General features: G+C 42.7%; 1 protein-coding gene across 1 annotated transcript in view; it reads left to right on the top strand.

The window, feature by feature from the left end:
- The first annotated feature begins 16179 nt into the window (after nucleotides 1-16179).
- LYST (lysosomal trafficking regulator) overlaps nucleotides 16180-24312 on the top strand; it is an 88985-nt gene continuing 80852 nt past the window's right edge. The window contains exon 1 of the mRNA XM_039707245.1: nucleotides 16180-16198. The gene's annotated coding sequence lies outside the window, so the exon portion shown is untranslated. The remainder of the gene's footprint in view (nucleotides 16199-24312) is intronic.

Genomic DNA, 24312 nt, shown 5'->3' with positions numbered 1-24312 from the left:
GGATCAGAAAGAGAATGAGTTTTTCCTCTGTTTTGGCAGTGATATCCCAGCTGTTTTCATTTCAAATGTTGGAGCAGTGCCTCTGTGACTTCAGCAGGTAAGCTCTGCCAACCTATTAGGTGAGTTGTTTGGTGTGGACTTTGATTAACTTTGTACAAATTTAACTTTCTCCTGGAAAACCTAGCTGCTTGTTTTCTGTTGTTGCTACCGTTGTGGCTAATATATTGAGATATACATTATAAAAATGAACAGATAACGTATTGTATTGATACAGATTTTTGTTTGGCATCAGCAAGCTGCATTCATGACTACTGACAGCTGAAGCAGCCAGATGTGTGTGTACGTGCACAGCTCTTCAACCACGTGGTCTTTTGCACAATAAATCCATTACTGCTGATTGCCTCCCTTTCTCCAAAAGGCCCCGCTTTGTCACTCCATTTTGCTATCTCTATCTCTAAATCAGCAAATAGCTTTTAGTAGAATCCTAAAGGGCTGGATATTTGTGAATTATATAATTTAATGCATTAGTCACAAAATTGCGGACGAATTTGTTAAGGGTGACTCATGACTTTGTTGCCTGTATCTTCTAGATGTAAAATGGACCTTTGTCACTTGGGTTTTCTTTTCTTGCCTTCAACCTTCTTTATTTTTTTCTGAATGACAAAAGCCTTGCCTGTTTTATGGCTAGGAGCACATACTGTATGAAAAAAGCACCTTCTTTCCCTCTGAGAGAGAGAGATGGGGTCAGGAACGGTGGTACAGTCACAGAATCACAAGGTTGGAAGAGACCTTCAGGACTATCGAGCCCAACCCCTTCCCTGACACCTCAACTAAACCACAGCACTGAGTGCCACATCCTGTCTTTTTTTAAACACATCCAGGGATGGTGACTCCACCACCTCCCTGGGCAGACCATTCCAGTACTTTATCACCCTTTGTGTGAAAAACATTTTCCTAATATCCAACCTATATTTCCCTTGACACAGCTTGAGATTGTGACCTCTTGTTCTGCCAATGCTGCCTGGAGAAAGAGACCAACCCCTGCCTGACTACAACCACCCTTCAGGCAGCTGTAGACAGTGTTAAGGTCGCCTCTGAGTGTCCTTTTCTCCAGGCTAAACAAGCCCAGCTCCCTCAGCCGTTCCTCACAGGGCTTGTGTTCCAAGCCCCTCACCAGCCTTGTCCTTCTCTGGACGCGCTCAAGCATCTCAATATCCTTCCCAAACTGACGGGCCCAGTCACTTGGTGGCAGAACATCCTCCTCTCTTAAAGGCAAATTACAAGTACATTTATGGAGGTTTATCATCTTGGACTTGAAACGTAGCCTGCAACTTGAAAGTCAACATTCTTTCACAATTGGTATGCTACTTTGGAGTCTGGCAACTGAAGCCAGTTAGAGAGAGAAGTGATTTCCCTGTGACCCCAGCTATTTGTTTTACACCAATGCTTACGAAAGTGTTTGCACATTTCTCAGTACCCAAAGCTGTACATGGTGACGAAGCTGTTACAACACCTCCCTGCTAGCAGAAGGAGAGGGCTTCCTTTCTCTCCATGCCCCTCCCACTGTCCAGTCGCCTGCTCTCCATTCTGCTGTCTGCTGCTTGTGTGACTGGTCAGGGAGCTGGGCTAGCCCTGAGGACAGCCCTGAGGGCCCGAAGAGGAGGAAGGAAGAGAAGCCTGGGGCAAGGAAGAAAATTCCACCCCCTTTTGATGATGCTAAGGTCAGCTAGTGCCACAAACATAAGGCATGTAGATTCTCCCAAAATTTGACTTTTACCTTCCCTGGGTGGTTATCCATGAGTCATTGCCACACAATACAGCAAAACATTTTTTGAAGATTTGGGAAATGCTCAAAGGGATGATCATGAGATATGAAAGCCTGTATTGGTTCCTCCTCAGGGAAAAAGTTATCACAGTTTTTTTCTCAAAACAGTCTCCCCAAAAACACCCTTAGGCAAGACAGAATGCAGCTTCTTCATGCGATGGGTCCTCAAGACAAGGTCCATGAGTCAAGCTCTTACTCATTTCCATTGACATGCCAAGGAGTCTTTTTTAAGGCACATACATTCTAGGCAAAGAGTGCTATCAGAAATAATTGTAGTGATGCAGCTCTTCCTTCCAAACAAGCCAACATTTGTTAATTCACTGGACATAGTTGACAGTGCCCTTTGATTACAGGGTGAGTCAAAATTCAAATTACATCTACAGGTGCAGGAGTACCCATGCAACAGACTTTGCTTTTCCCAGAAAATATCTTGCTGCTTTCCCTCTCTCTAGATGTCTCTTCTTATGCATCTTTGCTTACTATGGTATTTCCTTTAAAATTTGAATTACTGAAATCACTCCTCAGTTATTGGACCTTCTGTTATCTCCACCATGGTGGTTTTCCCCTTAGGAAAACAGCCTGGTCATCTCTTGACAGATCTCTTTATACCAGCCTGCCTGCCCTTCGTGCTGTTTGCCCACAATTTGCTTTCTATGATAAAAGCTAGTGATCAATTGTTTTCTGACTTCCTCCCTGTCCAGCAGTACACAGGAAGCTGGAGAAGCACAAATACAGTTCATAAAAATGATACCTAAAGCCCCTCTCTACCTACTGAGGATTTATGTAAGGGTACAAAAAGAGTTGCCCCAGGAGTCTGGAAATCTTGCATAAAGCACCGAGTTGAGTATTTCCAATTCACATGTGCAAATGGAGCAACATTTCAGGAGTCTTCAACTCATCACTTGCCTCTTTGAAGACCAGGACTTTTTATGGGCTTTGTAAAAAGGATGATTTTGTTAATGGTTAGCCAAGTCAGTAGCAAGACTGGGAAAACTGTTAATGATATATTTACCCAAAAGTGAAGCTAGAGCAATTTGAAAAATGAGGTATGATATCCACATGAATACACAGACATGTCCCATGGAAAAACAGGCAGAGTGTCATGAGTGGTGTGCAAGCTTCCTGACTTGAAGGGCAAATAATACAATCAGGGGTGTATCACTTGGAATGAGTCTTTCCAAAAACCAGCATTATATAGGGGTAAAATTCACTCCATCCGTGTTGGACTTAATTTAATTTTTGCATGCTCACACTTGGGATCAGAGCAATAACTGGTGTCAAAGAGTCTTTGACCCGGGAACATCCAGGTTTCTGCATGTTGCTGTGCTGATTGGACACTTTTGTTATGCAAACACTAAACAAAGTGGAGTACAGGCAAAAAAGAGAACTGCTTTGCACTGGGATGTGGGCCTATGGCACTCAGTCTTCCCCTGCATTTCAGCCCCACCTCTGAAGAAAATGGCTTCTTTGCTTATGGATGCTGCCTAAAGTGCCAGTGGCTGCATATTAATGCCTCCTTTGTTTCCTGCCTTTGCATGAGATCAGCTTCTCAAGGACAATCCCACTGCCTGTGCCACTTTTGTGCTAGCCCTGCCTCAGCCTGTGCATTGCAGCATCAGCAGGGCACGATGAACACCATGGGCACTTCCATGAACAACCATGGGCATCCTCCTCTGCAGGCTGGGGAACGGCTTCACTCTCTCCCACCTTTCACTGCCTCTTTGGGGGCCTCACTGACACCAGCAGCTGCTGGGCTGTTCAAAGGGAGCTTCCACATCTGACTGCAACCATGGAGAGTAGTGACTGGGGCCCAGTATCCTGAGCTCAGGAGCTAGAGATGCAAGTGCATGTGTAATGTTTCTCTTCTGTGGCACCTTCTCTTTTTCCTGAGAGTATCTGCATATTCTCCTCATACTATAGCCCTGCAGTTCAGATTTATGGAAAGTAGTTTCCCTTTGCATTTTTAAATACTTTTAGAGGCTGTTTTTTATTTCCAAGGGAGCAACACTCGGCTTCAAAGAATATATTTAAGACAACATCACTTCTGTGATCATCCTTCATGCACTGGATGTACATAAATATCTTCAGTCAGAAAAAATGCACAGAAGATTATTAATACAATGCAAATCTTATTAAAATATGATCTGTCCCTTTGTTTTGTATTACAAACTGTGTGTTTGCAGAGTACTTTCTCTTTGCATTAAGAGGCTCAGCATTGCTGCTTGGCTTTCTGCCACTTCTCATTGCTTAACTCCTTTGGATATTTAGCAGCTCTTCTGTTTATTAGGTTTGTATTAGTTTAGTAAGGCATCTCCACTGGGCACTGTTAAATCTCTCTCTCTCTCTCAGCACTCCTCATACTTGGTGTCTGCTTTCCCCTTTCCCTGCAACTCCATTCAGTGAGCTGCCAAGCTTCCCAACCCGAGGTGCTGCACACAGTCAGTGTCACAGCCTGCAGCAGTGCAGGGGACAGGAGTGTCCTGCTCACAGGCTGACCCCACAGCCACTGCTCTTGTATAGGAGTCCAGACCCCACAGTGCCTCCTACACAAGTAAATGGTAAACCCGGACACTGGAGGCTTTGCACATGCCTGGGGATCTGCAGGCAGGACCTGGGTAAGCCCTAACCTGAGAGACACTCGTATAAACCTTTTGAAGAGAAGCAACATAAAAGCACCAACCTCTGTGCAATATGTTTGTATAATGAAGTTAGAAAGTTACTGGGTATCAGAGTGACTAAAGGTGGAGGGGAGTGGGTTCTGCTGAGGCCTGGAGAATTTGGAGAATTATTTTTTGCTGCCTCTTGTGCTCTGTTTGGGCTTTTAAACTGAATTTACTTAGTCTGTCGTGTACACAGCTGCTATGGAAGCACAAAGATGTAAATATTTACTAAGATAAATACACCAGCTTTAATAAATGTCTCTCTTCTCAATAAAACCTCTCCATCTGGTATAAAGTAGTACAGATATTAAAAGCACGGGTAACAAGTAGGGATTTCTCCTTTTGTGTGTCACAGTAGATGTCAACAAACTTGACTCTACTGCCATGATACTGTTATCTATACCATAAGTGGTCTCCAGGCTCACACACTGTAGAGATGGAGGAGAGGAGGGTGTGCCTCAGGACAGCTAAACTTAAAAATGGGAATTCAATCCTTAAGCGTGACAGAAATTATCTTGGATTTTTTTCAGGAATGCTTCTAGAGTGCCTGGGATCTCCATTTATATGTCACAGAAAAACAGTGGGCTGCAGGAGTCACTGCCACAGCCGTGTCTATCGAGTGTGTAGCTGTCACATGGATAAAGCTCCCACAGCCCAGGGGCTCTGCAGCTCCTCGCTCCCCTTGGGCTCTACAAAGCGACAGACCTGCTCTGCCCGTGTTGGAATCTCTCAGCCTCCACGGAAACTACCTGAAGTGAAAAGTTCTAAACACTTTCCAGGAGTTACCTGACACTCTGCAAGCTGAAGCTGTAGCAGTTTGTCATTTATTTATCTTTCATTTGCATGTTGGCCATCTTGCTGCATGGTGCCTGCTGCATACTTACACTAAGGTAAGGCCTCCCTGGATCACTCCAGCGTTAAGGTGTGGTGATGACACTCAGCCTATGTGAAGGTGCATCTGTGTGGTGAATATATGGTCTGCAAAGCCCAAACTACTTTCTTTCCCTCCCTCTGCCTCTCTCTCTCTCTTCCCACCCCCCTTCCCTCTCTCCCTCTGTTTCTGAAAGGCTGTCAAATGCTGCTTAGCTGCCAAGCTGTCAAATGCTGCTTCTCTGCTGCACACTGTCAAATAAAGGTGCTTGTGAAGAGACAAGCTTGAACTTACAAAAAAATCTGATAAATGGAGGAAGGAGGCAAAAAAGAGCAAGAAAACCTAACCACCTGCTTACTGTAATTTGTCACTGGTATTCTTATGTTCCCTTGAGACCACTGAACCCTTTTAAAAGAATAGAGGAACAGCTTATGACATCTGATGCTAGCAACAAACTGGAAAGTTTGGAAACTGAATCTCAGGACCTGTGCCTACTGAAGTCTGACTAATGTTTTGTGTCTTTGTTACATTGACTCGATCTCCGGTTCAAATTACAGCTCAGAAACTGAGACCATAAAGAGATAAAAGAGAAGTTTATCTGTATCAGACATAACCTTTGCATCCCTTGTGCCTAGTCTCTCTCTGGCTGAATTGGCATAGCTTGACAGGATGTGAGTGAAAAAGAAAATATTTTCAGATGTTTTATCTATACAAGAACCATCATTGCTCCACTTACCCTACTTTTGTTTTTCTTTTATTTTCTACCAACATTTGCAAAAGGTGTTTTTTATTATGCTGATATTTCTGAGAGACTTTCTTTAACAGACCAGTTTTAGATAAACTCACTGCATAGCAGAAATAATGTATATGATTTAATGAATGAGTCACATGCAACAAAAAATGAATTATGGATAGTACAAGTCAAAAGAGAAGTCACAAGCCTAATGCAGCATTTAAATCCTGTTTGCAACATCAAATGAATGTGCTTAGATTCAGTTCTTTGCATATTTGCCAACAAACTGGCAACCTTTCTGGTTTCCATGACCCAGAAAGGAATGTCACTGATTTCCCTTTGCTAGTTCTTGCTTTCCATACCTTGATTTCCAATCTATTAAAATAATTATTTTTAAAAAATTAAAAATAAAAAAATAAAGAAAAAATAAGAAAACAAAAGAAACATTGAATCAATAATTGTCCTTTAGGTGAGACTTTACAAAGGGCAGCCATTGGCCAGTGCATGGACACCACCACAGCTGCCAGGAATTGCCAGAGGGCTCAAAGACTGAACCCAGAGAGGAAGGAGCAGGTGCCTGGGAGACACAAACTGCTGCAGCCCCTCTGCCCCCATCTCTGCAGCCCCTGTACCTGAATGAGACACATTAAAGGCTCTGCTTGTGTGGGGTTTGTCTTGTGGTTAAATATACAGTTTTACTTTCCAAAGTCCTCATTTTGGCATTTCTCACAAGTATTCTGATCACACATATTAAATTCATACGTGGGCATGGGCAGAAGAAACACAAAGCACATTTTGGTTACTTCCAGCAGAGTCTGAGGCTTGGAATAAAAGTGTCACTGCAAAAATTGTTATACCCCTACTTTGTGACCAAAATTTCATCTTTTATGTATCAAGCAGTCAGCCAAAATAGTTGCTTGCTTTTTCACCTTCTGGCACAGGCATTGGTATGCTCTTGATCTGACACAATCTTTCTCTTCAGGATCGCACAGCTCAACATCTGCTCTGCACATACCAGCCCATCTCTGATCCCACAGGCAGAGCTGCCTGATGCAGGGAGTGCATTTAAAGCAAAAGCAGGGAGGCAAAGCTGGCTGGCATCACTCCTGGACTGTACTGTGTCTCTGAGTACCTCCTCTGCAGATTGACTATCATGCCCAACCTTTGTCATCCCTTTTTCCCAGTTCCTTTGCTGCCAGCCAGTTTCACTGCCTGTTCTTTCTCTTTGTCCATGGTTTACCTCCTTCAGTTTTGGTTTCCTCTCCTCCCTCAGATAAAATTGTGATGGTCTGTTGGAGGAGATGTTTTCTCCTCTCTTGTTCTACTTTTTTACTAGTGGAGCAACATGCAGTGTAAGCCCCTTGCAGCAGAGTGCCTTACTGTGATTTTGTTCAGTGCCCACCACACAAACGTCCCAACGCAATCTGAGCCCTTTTGGTGTTGCTTAGCTGGCTCAGCCACTGTATGAGGAGAGCCCTGACCTCTGTCCTGGGGATGTAACAAGATGGTTTTGGCCCCTACTCTCTCTGAAGGCCCAGCTGAAGTCACATCACATACGGGAGCTGCCTGATGGTGAGCATCATCTTCAAGGAGTAATCAATTCTGTGACAAACTTCTTGAAGTCTTCACCTCTCTCTTTTACCCTCTCACTCCTCTGCAGCTCCATGGCTTTTTCACCCTGCAGTTCCCACAGCCATTGGAGGCAAGGCAGCCTGTGTATTTTCTCATCCATGCCTTTACAGGCTTGGTGGAAGCCTCAGGTATAATTTCTTCACACTCCCAGGACTGGTGATGCCAAAGTGGCACAGGCGGGGCAGGGAAGAGACACCCTGTTTCTCACAAGCGAGCAGAGCTGTCCCAGGCTGGTGGCCTCTTTCTTCTCTGGCTTGTGAGGTTGTTGCCTGCTGCCTCCTCCCCTGCCTGAGGTCAGGGAGCTGCCTGCCTCCCCCAGCAGCCCCAGCCGGCCCAGCTGGCCAGGGCAGCACTGGCAGACACGGGCTGGCAGCGCCTTCCCTGCGCCTGCGAGCAGCAGGGCACCGCTGCCTCTCTCCAGCCAGCACCACGGGCGGGCCTGGGCTGCTGCTCACTGTCTGCAGCTTCTGGGCAAGGCATGGCCTCCACTGAGGCTTCCCAGGCTCGCTTGGGAGCCTGACATCAGCCAGTGCCGAGGAGATTTGGAGGATGCCCCAGGGCTGAAGAGGCATCTGGCCACATTGTAGGGAGCTGAGCAGGGTCTCACCACTCAAGCTCAGGAAGATAAAGCAGAGCACTTGGAATTCCCATGTGCTCCATGTCCATTAAGTCAACCTAGATAATGTTTTCCTGCTAATACTCTGTTAATGTGTTGGGGTTTGGGGAGGTCTTATGGCAAAGAAGAATGCTGGGAATGGGTCTGTGAGAAATGGTCCCAGAGAGCTGATGCTCATGCAGAAAAGGCAGAGGGATGCCTCCTTCCCACAGGCCCTTTACAAAGCACCTTCTGCAGGTCCTTTGCAGGGACCTTGCTCCAGCTTTCCATCCTACCCCTGCAAGCAGCTGCCTGGCCCTTGCAGTTACCCAGGAATTGCTGTCACTTCTCCTCCCTCCCTGTGGGAGACAGGAGTTTTGAAAGGCTTCTGGAACTTCTGTTTGCAAAAGCAGCTCCTCCTACCCTCTGCTTCAGTCTAGCCAGAAATCAGAGGTTGCCATAGGAAGTGATGTGGGCACTTCTGCCACGTGGTTGATCTTTGTGATTCTGTGCCCTTGTGAGACAGAGTTTCATCTCTGAGCTGCCTATGGAACCTGCTTTAAGCCCTGGCCCAGAGCAGTCAGCAGCCCTTGAAGGTGCCTGCTAACAGAAAGGCCATGGAGAAGTGAGTCTGGCTACTATTTATAAGGATAGACATTCTTGTCAATGAACCACACTTTGCGTGCAGCCTTTGCTTCCATTCACAACATGATGTCACTCAGTCTGTGGCCTTATTCTGCAGTGTAGGAAAATGAATACTTTTGTCAGTACTAGTCAGCTGATCCATTCCTATTTGGAGGCAAATTTCATGCTGGAAAATGAGTGTGTAGTTAGCTGACAGAAAGGAAACAAAGGCAAAACTTTTCTCAAAATGTTTTTGTTGTTGAAAATGATGCAATTATAATGAACCAAATTCATTAGCTCTCTTTTAAAAGTCACACACCTTTGTGAAGATATTGAGAGATAACAATCTGCATTTTAATTCCATTTCTAAGTGACTTGGTTTGACCTGTTTTGCTAGAAATAGTAATCCTGCTCATGAATGCCATCTGCCCATTCAGACTGCTCGTGTACCAAATAATATCTTAAAGGCTGGAGCTTATGGCTTTAACTATCACATGATACACAGTCCCATGCCTCTTAATCAGAGCATCAAGTGATTTATTCAATGTGCTTTTTTATTTCCTGCCACGGCCTGCCCTCTCAGAAGTTTCCAACAGCTTGAGGCAGCCAGAATTCATTCTTAGGGCTGTCTACTTTCTGACCAGCAATGCTGTTTACAAGCAGCAGCCTTTTCTCTTTATGTTGCTGTATTTGTTTCTCTCCCAGTAAACCTCTCCTCGTAAAGCGAAATCCCATGGTAGTGGGGGAGAACAAGATGATCTTTAAGGTCTATTCCAACCCAAGCTGTTCTGTGATTCTACAATTCCCACAGTGTCAGATGAAGCACATAATTCTGCAATGTGTGCAGCAAGATCTTCTCTGACTCCAAAAATTGCTTTAAGAAAGAAGATCATTTATTTGTACCCCACGTGGCCCAATGGGACCCTGAACCAAGGCCAAACTTCAGGCAGTAATGCACTGTAAATGTAACAGATTGACAATATTGCATGAGTAACACTACATGATGCTTCTGTGTCACATTGCTGCAGAAAATCCCAGTCTGTAATGTATTTGGCAAATGTTTTTTTTGTGTTTATACTGCTATGACCTGAAAATAGAATCTCATAGGTGAGCCACGGGTCAATCACTACAGCACTAATGCTTACTCCAGGCTTGCTTTTAAGACAAAAGCAGCCACACTATTTAGACAGGCAGAGCACTCATTTAGTCAGGAAATGTAACCAGCCCTAGTTAATCAAGATTTGATCTAAGTACCAGACTAAATCCAGCATTTTTGGGTTTTATTCTTAAAAGTTCTTACAATCCTGTAAGCAAAGGAAGCATGTCATTCACTCTTTCCTAGGGCAAACAGAGACCAAAACTACTGAGAAAAATTTTGAAAAGCTTAATGTTGATCTCCTGACTTGTAGCCTTTGATTATAATCACAAGACCATCCTTTCTTCTCTTTAAGTAATAAAAAGCAACAACAAAATCAGTCTGAAATGAGAGAAAAATGTTGTCTTTTGTTGGAAAGTGTTTAAATATTCAGTTTAAGGAGACATGTTGCTGTTTGTTATTATTTTAGGTCACAAAGAAATTAAGGAAGGGAACTTTCTTAGCACCTTTTTAAAACGGCTATCTCCCTGAATGTAGGCATGATCATCAACATGCTTTGATTCTGGCCATTTTATTGCAATGACAGCCTCCATCTGTGACTGAGTTGCACTGTGTTTCTCTTACAGCAGTGAAAGCAGAATGTAGGAGCTGTTACGCTGTACACAGGGTTGGGAGGGAGGCTGTGGTGAGAGCACTGGAGCACAGAGCCAAAGGTACCATTCCCAGCCTTTCTTGACTCTTAAATTACATTCTGTATTTTTGTGTTTTAGGTGGAATATTACACTGAAGCTGAAGAAGCAGAACCCCCTGGGATGAGTCATTTGTATATCCTGTGATTGTGGTTTTGTTTACCATCCTGCCAAGATAAAGATTAAAATCCTTTGAAGGATAACTAAAAATTGTTGTATGTTGCTGCTAAAAAAGCATCAGCTGTCTACATTAGTGTTATCTTCTAATTTTTGTAATCTTTCTCATTCATCTCAGAGATTTTGTGTTAACAGGAACAGACATCTAGCTTTCTTAAAGGACCTGGCATTGCTATGGCTGGCTGGGACAGCATTAGTGCTACTGAGGTGACATTTCTGATGACATCCAAAGTATTAGAGCAGGATTTCCTGAGCATGGTCAGTACAAGTAGGATGTGTTAAAGCAGTTGTATGTAGAGTGCATGCCACAGGGGAGAGCCTCTGGTCTCCAGCATCACCTTGTGAAAAATATGTATTCAAAAGCTGGCCTGGTATGGCACCACCAGTGTAAGAAAAACTGATCTCACTTGTGCACTGTAGAGACATCATTCCAGATGCAAGGGGTCTTCGTCTGTCTCCATGGTGTCCATAAGAGTTCTGTCTACAGTCATGGGGACTTGGACACCAGTCCCAGGCCCCTGAAACAGTGGCTTTTTCTAAGTTTTCAAACAGGGACCCTGCCTTACAGTGGGAGAGGATGGCATATATAGTCTGCTGGGCTACTCCACTCAGTCCCCTAGTGCCAACACCAGTTTAAAGTTCTTTTTATAGCAGGCAGATGAAGGTGATGATTAGCTTTCATTTCCTACTGGTCATGAATAGCTGAGAGATGTCTGAGTTGATTTCAGGACATGATAGGACGGTGCAGGAAGAACCAAAGCCTCAAAGACCACTCCTAAAATTCATGAGGTTGTCATCAGACACCTTCTAGGAGCAGCCTGCTGCGATGGCTCCATGCTGCACCTGAAACAATTCTTTGTGACCTCTTTTAGATACAGACTCTGGCCAAAAACTGATGTTCTTGGGTCTCAAAGAAGACTAGCAAATGTAGAACTGCTGCATGGGGAAACGAGTCTATCTGAGTCTTCATCAGGAATTTGGCACCACCACACCTCAGCTCTGCCAGTTTGGAAAGGACCGCAGTGGTGGCCATCCAGAACCTTCTAGTTTATTCTAGGCAGTGTCACCCAGACAGTGGCGGGTGGCTGGGAGACCTGCAGTGGGCATTGCTGCAGTGTTTGGAAGCAGAGGTGAATGGTACAGCAGCACTCCTGGAAATGCTGATAGATGGGGTCCCCAAGAAACCTCAGAAGGAGCTTAGTCTGATCCTCTACCCCAACAAGTCCTGAAGAACCATAATCTAACCTGATCTGCAGTAAAGCAGATGTTAGAGAGCTGTTGTGGGTAGGGCTGGGGCATGAACATCACATGAGGGGACACACTGCATGCAATTATGGCCCAAATAATCTTTTTCCACTGAACTACACTGGAGCTATTGTTGCTGTCTTGCTGAGCATCTGACTGAACATCTACAGCAAACATTTATGAGAATTGCTTTTGACCACTTGTGTAACCACATGTAATATTACTTGTGATTTTTATTAACTTTCTTATCAGGAGGAAAGTTAGTAGAAATTGCTGAAGAAAATGCTTGAACAAATTACTGTAACCAATAATAACCTGATCTCTGATACCAGGTTTTCCTCAGGAAAGGAGCTGGAATGCATGAGCTAAGTAAAAGCTATTTAGAGATATAGTCACAAATAGTGTAATGCTCCAGTCAAGAAACCAGTACAGAGCAGATCTAGTAGCTGATCAGGTAATGGTAATTTTATAATGTGCTACTTGCAATGAGTATCTTTTAAAGACAAATCTTAACAGACTCCACTGATTACTTTTATTTTTCAGCCAAAACGTACATGTAGAAACAGTAACGTTTGTGAATGTAATTAATATATTTTTAAATTAAATTTTATAAAATCCAAGTGTTTTCTGTAATAGAGAGAGCCAACCAAATACCTAGTGCAGTAAAAACTGATGAGTTATGTGGTATTTTACACCTCATGTATGTTTTGATATTTAGTCACAACTTCATTCAAAATGAATATTATGTACTTTGTTTTCTCTTCATTACCAGTATAAAATGCTTCAAAAGAAAATCCCAAATACCCTGGACAGTGAAGTATGCACAGTGCCAAGCTGAGCTGACAAGAACACCCCACAACTAAAAAAAGAAAGAAAGAACAGTTTTCTGTGCATCAGGAATAACAAAAGAAGCAGGAGCTATGATCATTACATTAAGCTGCACAGCCAGTTGCCAAGCACTAATCAATAGACACAGATTTAGAAACAAACGTAAGTCCTTTCCAGTAACAGAAGTAAGCAGAGGGCTCAGAAATAGCATAGCAACAGACCTGCTGTGCCTGGAGGAAGCCATTTCCATCACTCAGGCTCCACTGCCGTCAGCGGTGACACACGTGGGCCCTGGAAATGGTACTGCTTCAGCACTGGGTGCATGCAGCACTGAGGCTGCTCTGCGCCCAAATACACACACTCGCCTTCTTGGCTGAGCAGAAATGTCTGTTCAGAATTGTGCTCACGGTAAGATTTATGTCCTACCTGGCCTGGAGCCAGCAAGTGACAAATGGACTTTGTACAAGATGCATAAAGACTTGCAAGCCTGACGCGCTCACTCTCAGCCAGAAGAGCATTTCCAGACTTTCATGTGCTGCAGACTCTGGACCTTCACCATGTGCTTGTGCTTGTCTTCCAGTGTGGTGGGCACACACTCAGGGTGAGCAGGATTTCAGCTCTAGCCTGGCTTTGGGCCTCTGCACTCCTGCTCAGAGTGTGCCTCCTCTGCCCACAACAGCCACCCACCCCAGAAAGAGACCCCTCTCCCACCCCCTTACGGCTGCATTGGCCCTGGTGCCTCCCAGCACCCTGAGGTCCACAGGCTAATGATAGATCAAGAAGTTAGAATAAAACAGGCTTGCACAAGTTTCTGACAGACCTGAGCCTTGCTTGGACAGCACCTGACACACACAGCTCTAGATTACCCTCACAGCCCACTTCATCCTCATGAATCTGAGTTTTCCTTGGTTCAGATCCATCCCTTAATGAGTCCAGAGGACTTCTTTTCCTTCTTCAGTTTAAGGCCTTGTCTTCTTTTACCTTTAGTAGTGAGGAGGGGAGAGGGCCATTTTCAGGGTTCAGTTCACCCCATATGTGCATATCTGCTGGATGGACTGAGTTGCCCTCTGGGGGTTACTATCTTCCCCCACTTACCATATATGAATTTTCAGTTCAGCTGCATGTCTAATTTATTGTAGGGAGAAGTTAGGTAAGACAAAGATCAAGATCCATTTATCTACTGCAGATGTCTGATTTCCAAGGAAAACTCTAAATGCCATCAAAATACTTACAAATGTCCAGACAGATGTGCAAACAAATTTCCTGGTCACCTGAAGGTACTGCAGCACCAATGCAAGAATTGCTTCAGGTCTCTGCGTCAGACAGAAAATTTTGCTGTAGTATTTCACAGCATCCTGTGCTGCATTTTGTCTCCTTGAAATTCAGAAGCAGCTTCCTCTTGGTAGAAGAAAAGAAAGGACTTTTACATCTGGAAAATTTCCAAAAGCTTATAAAAGCTGAGAAGTCAAATTAAATAGTGATTACATGCTTTCAACAACATTGCAGTGGCAGTGATCTGTGCCTTCTTGCTTCATACCAGCTGCTCCTTGTACAGAGATTGCCTGAGTTACCCCTCAGACTATAATTTTGTAGTAAATCCTCTGCAGTTCAGGTGGTGTATGTCTGGTGACTATAAATACAGACTCAAGCATGACAGAGCTGCACTTATCCAAGATCTGTCTGAGTGTGTGGTGAACTTTGCATTCATGGTGAGGCTTAAGAGGTGTTCATGCAGACTGAAATCAAAAGGGATGGCACCATCCTTCTTCTTGCAGGTGCAAGTCCCCCTCCTGCCTTGCGTTGGCAAAGTACTCATGACTGTGCCATCAAAGAGATCAACAAGCTGATCCAGTGGAAAACTTGCCCTAGAAAACCAGCAGATTGTTTTTCAGCTAGGTCAGTGGGCTGATCCAGCTGGCTGCAAGATCAGACAAGCACAAGCACTCCTGTTCCAGCACCTGGGCTTAGTGAAACTGTGCCCTGAGATGTAGCTGTGAATATGCAGAAAGTAAAAATCTAATATGCCCAGCAAATACTTGAGGCAAATCCCAAGTCCACATTCTACAGGAGAAGCCATAAAGGTAATTCAGTGAATTAAGACTAATAGGTAGATCAGCATGGTCATATGTGTCAGGAAAGCTCAAAGAAGCAGTCTCAACCATAAATTCTTAATAAGACCCACAAATATTACACTGACAGTTTCAGGGAGGTGCATCAAGATTTAGTGATTTTAGTGGTTTTGAAACCTTAGCACACTCACAGTGCTGAGGCAGATCATTGTCTTACAGGGTTTGTGACTCTGGATCTCTTCATGTTTTGCTGAAATTCGCTCACCAGTATTAGTTCTAAAAGCATTGATGCCTATGCAGTTGGGATCATACACATTTAGATCAAGTTATTTGGTATTTTAGAACAAATATAATTTCTTTAGTGTGACTAGAATCACTAGTCACACTAGTCCCCTAGACTAAGGGGATCCTGGCCTTGCTGTCCTTGCAGTTGGAAATTCAAAAGGGGACATCTAAAACTGTAAACTCTGAAAGGTGTATGTAGACTTTGAATTGTGTGGTTTGAGCACCTTTTTCCTTTTTTTTTTTTTCATTTTTTGTTATTGTTGTGCTTGGAAAAATGACATCAGTTGGAGACCAGAAACATTTTTTGCAGATCAGCTCAGATTGCTTATCGAGAGTCTTTTTGGCAGAACAGGACAGAGTTTTGAGTTTTTCACTCAGCCATCTCAGTTCATGAATGTGGCCTTAAGGCCACACTGTTCCCTCTTTATACATCTATATACAATACTCAAGCAAACACAATGGGATGGCTCATTGGAAAGCTTTTAGACTCTTGCACCACTTAGCACAGTCTTTTTAGCTGTCTGCACTGTTTACTCATCCTCCTGCACCACTGACAGTAAAAGCCTGCAGGAATCCTTTGTCTTTCCTTCCTTTCCTATATGCTTTTTTTTCTCCAGCAGCACTGCAGACACAGCAGCAGAACCAACTCAAAGGAAAACAAACCAAAGCGACTTTTGAATTCCAAGACTCTGCAGGACAGGCTGCTTGTGTGAAGCTGAAAAGGAGCCAGAGCACACCAGCAAGGAAGCTGTGATTTCATCCAGCAGTCTGACAGAAAATCCAAGGTTCCACTGCAGCAGTTTGTGCAGATGCAGCAACCTCCCTCTGGCTGGGTCCATGTCAAACGCTAACAGAGGAGAGACCAGGAGGTGGGTGCCCATGTAATTCTGTGTTGCTATCCCTTTGCTTCTTAGTAGCAAGTGTCTGAGGAAATCAGGTATGCTGTATAGGTTTTTAAACAGTTTTTATTCCTTATGGTGATGTCTAATTTCTAAGGGAAAGGGAAGCTGCAAGGAAATGGGGAAGATGGTTGTGAGGAAGAAAGCTCCCCAAGGAGGGTCATTCTTCTTGCTATGGAGTGGTGGTAGGGGTGTGTAAGGGTGTGCAGGAAAATCAACCTGAGTGGAGGTGGCTGGGGCATTTGTCTGGGGTGCAGATTAGCAGGGAAGTCTCTGGTGAGGTCTGGAGTGAGGGCTCAGGGAGGGTTAGCACCTGAGTCACATGTTTTGGTGTTTGCCCGGGGACTGATATTTGTGGTTTGGCATCTGTGCATCAGCTTGTGTGCTAGGTCAGCAGGCAGGGGAGATAGACTGATCAAGTAGGGCACAAAGTTTAGGATGGTGTGTGCTGGGTCAGGGAAACACTAAAGATTGTATCAAACCATGCACCTGTGTGACTCTGGAATGACTCTGCTGACAGCAGTAGAGTAATACCGACAAAACTGTGAACAGGATTTTGCCTTAGTGTGAAAACGAGAAGATTTGGCAGAGGTCCTGGATGGGTGCTGGGAGGTGTCTCTAAATGTATGTATCTCTGAAAAGGTCTGTGCTGATTGCTGGAGAGATGTCTGAAGCCCTACAAGCATGCGTCACCCTTCCCTTCACAGGAAACAGAGCCTGCTGCACTTCAGACAGCCTACCCACTGAATTATTCAATGCAACTAAATAACTACAGAGCTCCAATGAGGTGCATAAAACTGCAAAACTGGCTCACTCCCTTGACTTGAATCAATAGTATTGTCTCCTTCTGATCGGTACATTATAGTAGTAAATCCATGGCTTGAGGCAATGCTTAACACACCTGGAGAAAGAACTGAAAACATAGTAAGAGGAGAGTGGAGGTGAACAGACAGAACACTGTAAGAGAGATTCTTGCTGAGGAACAGTCTCCTGCTTCTTGTGAGAAAGTGACAGTGTCTGAAATAGAGCATGTTTTGTGCCCTGTTGTGCTAGTGCCAAAAAATGCTAATCTGGAGACAGGCAAGCAGAAAAGCACAATGGCTGAGTATTATTACAGAGTCTACTTCATGGGCTGGGTTTATTCTAAAACAGGGAATGCAAACCCCGCATACCATCCATGCTGGCTCTCTTGCACCCTTTCACTTGCCAGGATCATCATTCTACTTGTCAGGTTCCCCCACTGTGCCAGAGCTGAAGCTGTGTCACGGTTTTAAGTCCAGCTGGAGATGAAACATCACACAGCCTCTCTCTTAACACCCAAAGGAATGGGGAGAATGCAAATAAAACTTTTCTCTTGAGATAAGAACATTTTAATAATTGAAAATATAATAATAATAATAACAACAACAACAATAATAATAATGGGAAAATCCAAAGTGATGCACAATATAATTGCTCACCATCTGCTGACCAATGCCAGATCCCCCTTCCCAAACCCAGGTCAGCTGTCCTTCCAGGTAACTCCCTCAGTTTATATGCTGCACATGACATTCTATGGTGTGGAATATCCATCTGGTCAGCTTGGATCCCTCCCAGTTTCTTTTGCTTACCTCCTCACTGGCAAAGCAAGACAGAAGGGAAAAAAAGTCCTTGACTAAGGATAAACTACTTAGAAAAAACCAAAACATCAGTGTGTTATCAACACCATTCTCATTACAAATCCAAAACACATCACTGTAATAGCTACTGAGAAGAAATTAACTCTACCTTAACTGAAACCAGGACAATATCCACCCTTTTTTCCATACCATTATATCATGCCAAGTTTCACACTGCCCACTATCCCATCACCTTCCCTATTCATCTCTTTTGATAGGTATTCATACAAACGTAATTCTCTTAGTCTATGAAATGCCTCTGTCAAAAGTTCATTAAATGTCCACACACACACACACACACACAAAAAAAAAAAGTTTATGGAATTCTTTTACTCCCTGACTTTGGCCTTCATCTTTGATAACAGTTCTTCATGCAGGAAACATGGTGTGAGGGGTTGGACTGTTGCATGGTGCACATTTGAGTCAGTTCTCATTCCAGCACTGCTGCACTTGCTGTTTTATCAAAGCCCATTCTTCATTGGTGTGAACATGGCAATCAGAGGGAAGTCAGACTCAGATCCCTAGAATGCTTGTGGCTAAGATTGATGCCATGAGATGCTCAGTGAGGTAATGCACACATAGCCACCATATATATAATATTACAACTGGGTAGTTATAACACAGTGTAATTAATTGTTTATTTTCACCCAAAGTCAAATCCATTTGGGGCACACTAGACTTCTGCATCCTGCCACATCACCCACCAAGTGCATCCAGATTTTTTAGCAAAAGCAGTCCCATGGTAGGACTTGCCTTTGCCTGAGGCAGGACTACTCCAGGTTTTCCCCAGCATGCCTTTAACACGTACTACAAGAACTTTATCTGTTCCTACAGTATGTAAAATGTTTTGATTGGGCAGGGCCATCCCAATTGGCCCTCTGGAGCTGACTAACAAGGTGGCTTTTGCTGAGTGTGTTCCCCAATGTCTGAATGTCCCATCACCCATTGCTGTCAGTGTAGTCTTTAACAGTCCTTTACATTGTTGGGTCTTTCCAGAGACTGGTGCATGACAGGGAATGTGGTACAACTACTAAATTGGCCCATGTGTCTCTAAGGTTGTCTAGGAAATGAGTTCCATTGTCTGATTCAGCTCCTTCTGGAGTACCATGTCATCATAAGACTTGCTTTCCAAGGCCCAGGGTGGCGTTCCAGGTGGTGGCATGGGGCACAGGGTGTGTTTGCAGCTCTCCTGTGGTTACTGCCACCATCATAAGCACATGGCACTTGCCATCATGGGATTGGGTGCATGTGATGCAGACAATCTGCCAGGCCTCACCATACTTACATTTCAGCCACCGTCCTCTACACCAAAGAGTCTTTACCCACTTGGGTTTGACATTCATGGATAATGTGAAGCTGGCATAACATACCAACAGGGAACCAAACATCTCTAAATATCTGGAGCTTCTGGGCTGAGGGCAACAGTCTGTCCCCATTAAAGCAGCTCTAGGGAAACGTCCTCTTTGCAGTGCTGACATGAGCACCCACAAACACTGCGGCTGCTGGGGAACAGGCACTGAACCAGACCCCCACCTCCCCCTGACTCCTCACTTGTACCTCCTCCATGGGGAACAGGCAGCCATGAGCTGTCCCAGCACCAGAGGAGCATTTGAAAGCACTCTTGTGATTGCTCTGTCTGCTTTTCCAGCACCCTGAGTACTGCTTAGCATTCTGTGCATGGAGGTCTTCTGAAGATGGAGATACCCAATGCTCAGGAAAATATGTTTGCAAACATTGAACATTTATCTTTGCTGAATAACTTTTTCTTTTCCCACAAAGGAAAGTCAGTAAGAAAATAATTCCTGGACTGGAAGCAGAACTATTAGATTGACAATCAGAAATCACAGGGAGAAATGCAGTATCAGCCTTATGCAGAAATATTTTAAACAGCTTTCTTTGTTTGTTTTTATGTAGCATTAATACATTGGTAAAAGCCATAGTCAGTGTGCCAGAAAATTGTAATGTTTGCCTCATAATTTATTCATAGTCTTGTGATTAATAGGTTTGTGTGGTTGACCTGCATTATGTACTTTTCTTTAAAAAAATCAACAAAAACTAATCAATATAGAGTGACTATTTTTGTGAAAGACAAAGTTTTGCTGCTGAGTCTTTCTAATGTCACACTGACTATACTGAAACTCATGATATTTAAAGAGGTCAAGCCTTAAAAAAAAAGATTGTAGAAATATTGAAGAAATTGGTAGAAAAGATAATATATAGTGTAATTAGTAGGTGTATAAATATATGTGATATTATGAAGAAAAATGGATATAACTTTTGTAGGAAAAACAATCTCACATCTTGGTGGAGTTTTTTGGGCATAGGAAGGAGATGGAAGTCCCCAGCGAAGTCTCAGAAATCTGTCCCTGAAATTGTTTGGTTTGACATAGAAGTTATCTGAAAACAAATGCATAGTCTGAGGTGAGAGATGGCAAATTCCTCTAGGAAGCAAAAATGAAAGTCAGCCAGAAAAAGAAGGATTTCCTGCTATGAGTGATTGGGTTAAAATGGCAGAAAAAAAATCAATATTGTCAAACGAATCCTAACATTTTGTGCAGAGAGAGAAGTGCTGAAAAGAGAAGTCCTATTACTTGGGCAGAAGAGATCCCTAAGTTATGACAAACAGTTTTATAAAGGGCAAGAAAGCTGGACAAATGGTACACAGTGAATGGTTAAATAGCCAGGGACTCTTCAGTGTGGAAAAAAAGAAGCAGATGGGAGATTTGACAAGAAGTCTTAAAAACATGAGCAATGTAGGGAGAAGAACCATAGAGTCATTATTCCCTCCTCCACAAAGCAGAAGAACTAGACAAAACTAAGAGAAATGGGCAGGTAAAAAGTCCCAAACAAATTAAAGAGGTGCTTTTCACCAGACATGTAAGTCAACTTTAGAACACTGCAGGACTTGCTGGGTGCCAGAGGCTTTTCAGGGCTCACACAGCTACTGGACAAATCAATGGAACAAAAATGAATCAAAGTCTATAAACCATGAAGAGACCCCATCTGTCCCAGGCTGTTCTTGAACTCAGACTGCTGCAGACTGGAACAGGTACTAAGGGTCACCATTCACGTGTCCTGTTCATGCAGCCTTCTGCAGGCAGCTGATGCTGGGCTGAACAGGTCTGCTGGGACCCAGACTGGCCATTTTGAAGGTGAGATTGGAATCCATCAGGAAACTGAAACAGTGAAAAAGACACTGGAGGTATTTGCCTTGATACAAAACCAGACACTGTACCCATGTGTCAAACTAAACAGCAATGAAGAATGTTCAGCTGTCACTAGAATAGTGAGCAGTATCAGTTTGTTCCAACTGTGTCCAGGCAAAATAAATAGGGTTTTCTTTCTTGCAAGTGGGAAAAGGATAAATACACTGGAAATGTGAGAAACAGGGTGAAAGAATTCAACAAGAAAGTTTGGCTAAGCTTTATCCAAACAAATATATACTCCCATCACCCCTACCATACTGTTGATGGGGTTTGGACCTGCAGTTCCCAGAGCTACCATTCTGATGATATGCTACTTTAAAAAACAGATTGTTATCCTAAAAAAATTCTTGGGGATAAGCTCTATTAGGCTATGAATGAATAAGCAAATTATGACAGAAATACACATCTGGAAACATGGTCACTTTCAGGGGCGTCTGCATGCTTTTGTGAATTTCCTATTTTTGTATTGTTTGCTCTTTATAAAATATATACCCATTCTAAACTCTGAAGTACAATCTTAATTTTTCAAGAAGAGCAGTGCAAAAACTCAGAAATGGTGCATAACAGGTGAAAATTAAAATCTGCTAGAACTTTTCCAATACTAAAAAGAAGTTTTAAAAAATAATATTACTTTCTATGAGTTATATTTCATAGAAATTGATTGTGAAAAGATAATATAAAGCATGTGTGTTATTGAGAACTGCAGATATGCTTTTTGCAGTGGATTAGGAAGGTAGTATTTTCCCATGGGTTGTAGATCCAGCTAAAGGCAATGGTAGGCCTAATAAGGACATGTGAAAACTGCAGTTTGACATGCTTTTAATGAGATTTCATCTCAGTTTCACCTCTTGTACTGACTCACTTCAAGAACACATCCTTTGCCTGACTGTTTACTGCAGAACAGATGTGAGTTGTTAGACACATGACAATGTGTAACTGTAAGAGACTATGATCTGGAATTCATGCATTTACAAGCCATGAGTAGGTGCAAATTGAGACTCAAAGTCCTGTCTCTATGTTTTTAAACGATTTGCATTTCTCATTAGGTTTCTCTCCTTCTTTGTAGTGGGAATTATTCTAGCTTCAATCATTTCTGTATAAATCAAGTTTTCTTACATCATACAAACTCACTTCACTAAAGGCAATTTAATTCTAGTTCAACATACATTGCAGCCAGTGATTTACCTCAGCTGTTTTTGAGTAAACTTTAAACTGGATTAATTCCTTTTTCTTGGAAAAGCCAAGGCTGGTCAAAGTATACTCACTGATTAGAAACTGATAATGCAAGTAATCTTTAATTCTTTCATCTAGATTAGATATTGAACAAGTTGAGGGGTCATACAATGTGTTTCCACCGGGCTATCTGGCTACCTCCTGTCCTGTTTGGGCCCTAGAACCATCAGTAAAAACATCCTGATATCAGAGTGTGCTGACCAGGAATAACTGCAATGAAAAATTAAGCATGACTGGAAATCAAGTCCTGCTTGCAGTAGGCAAGCCTAAACAAGGATTATAAACAACTAAGGACAACTTTCCACAACTCCTGTGCTTCAAGCCACTTTTGGCTTAATTTCACCTTTGCTTTCTACCTACTAGATAATGTTTTTCTTTGTCTCTGGTCTTTCTATACCACTGTAGCCAAACATAAAGAATGCAAACATGAAGAGCGTTCAGCCTGTATTTCTTTGTCCTTGAATTCATTCAACAGTTTACTCCTCCAACACTGATCTGGAAGTGAGTAGATAATCACAGACTACTTCTTCCCATGATATAGATAGACCCACACCTAGAGTAGTGTTTTTTAATGTTTTTTTAACCATTCATTGATCCTAAGTGCAAAACTGGTTTTGTACTTTATTCACTCTTTTGTTTTTTTTTTAAAGTAGTATACGAATAAAAGAGTAATGCGCTTCCTTGGGAAAACAGACTCTTATTCATTCCCTGCTGAAATGCTGCTCATCTCAGTTGACAAAAGATGCCCTTTCCACAAACCACTCTGATTTAAGATCATGGACTTAAGACAGATCATGTATTATATTAATTACTCCACAGTTTTAAATATTATTTTTATTATATCATAAAAACACAGGTAAATTTTCCAAGACAAATACATACTCATTGGAAAGGAGAGAAAATGAGACTGTAAAAGTGGCTAACAAAATCTAGGCCTTACATTACATTACCTTCACAAGGCTTTCAGCCGAAACCTTCATGATGAGAGTAGATGGACCTTTATTGAAAAATATCTACTTAAGAAATTCCGGGAATGGACAGTGGCTGACTGAATATTAAAATTTTGGAACCATTGATCTCAATCCACACTCTGTGAACATTAGCACCACACACTGAAGAATTTGGGTACCAGTGTGATCTGTGCAGGTGTTGTGGACTTGTTCTATTGTTCAGGAGAACAGTAGGGAAATACCACCTGTATTCTTGCTCCTTGCTTGTTTTCCATCTTATTATCATCTCAATTTACACAGAAGAGTAAGAATTATAGTAGAAACCCAGGAAGAATGATGCTGAAGTGAGATTCAGGTACTGTTTGTAGGATAGAGGGAGTCATCAGTGAACCAGTGATGCTAAGAAGAACCAGGCTTGATTTGAAGTTTTTCTAGTATGAACCGGTGTCATTCTGCTCACTTTCTGGTGGTGCTGCAAATTTATACTGATGTAAATGAATTCAGAATGCTTAGTACTTTACTGAAAAACTCTGATTTGAAATTGAGGAGCAGGCTTGTGTTGCATCTGTGCAGGATCTTTAATTATTGTAATTATTAAAAAAATCTGCATGGCTGAAAGGTTATACTTTGAAGCATTCAAGTGAGAAAAACATTATCATTCTGATAAAATCTGTAATTGCCCCTACTTATCTTTCTCAACAATATTTTTAGTCCAAACAGTTTATAATCTTTTTTAAACACACATGATAACTGTTTGGTGCAGTCCTACTTAGGCTATGGCATACTTCCCTTCTAAAGTTTTAATAAATTGTGAAAATTCACTCAGATGTTTGTATGTGATGGCAAATTCTCCCCTGAAAACTCTTATTTTCAGGAATTTATCTTATTTATCTAAAATGTTCATATTCTTTGCACTATAAAATCTAATATTCCAAGGGTGAGTTGATGTGCTGTTGGCCATTGACTTCATTTTCATTGCTGCTGTGACAGTTTTGCTGTACAATCATGCAAGGCAATGTACAGCCTGCTTAGCTTCA

The sequence above is a fragment of the Passer montanus genome, unplaced genomic scaffold (genome assembly GCF_014805655.1).
Source record: "Passer montanus isolate IOZ18808 unplaced genomic scaffold, ASM1480565v1 scaffold2, whole genome shotgun sequence".
In the NCBI taxonomy this organism is placed as follows: domain Eukaryota; kingdom Metazoa; phylum Chordata; class Aves; order Passeriformes; family Passeridae; genus Passer; species Passer montanus.
Note: the sequence above shows the minus strand (reverse complement) of the source record. Positions and strands in the feature narration are given on the sequence as shown.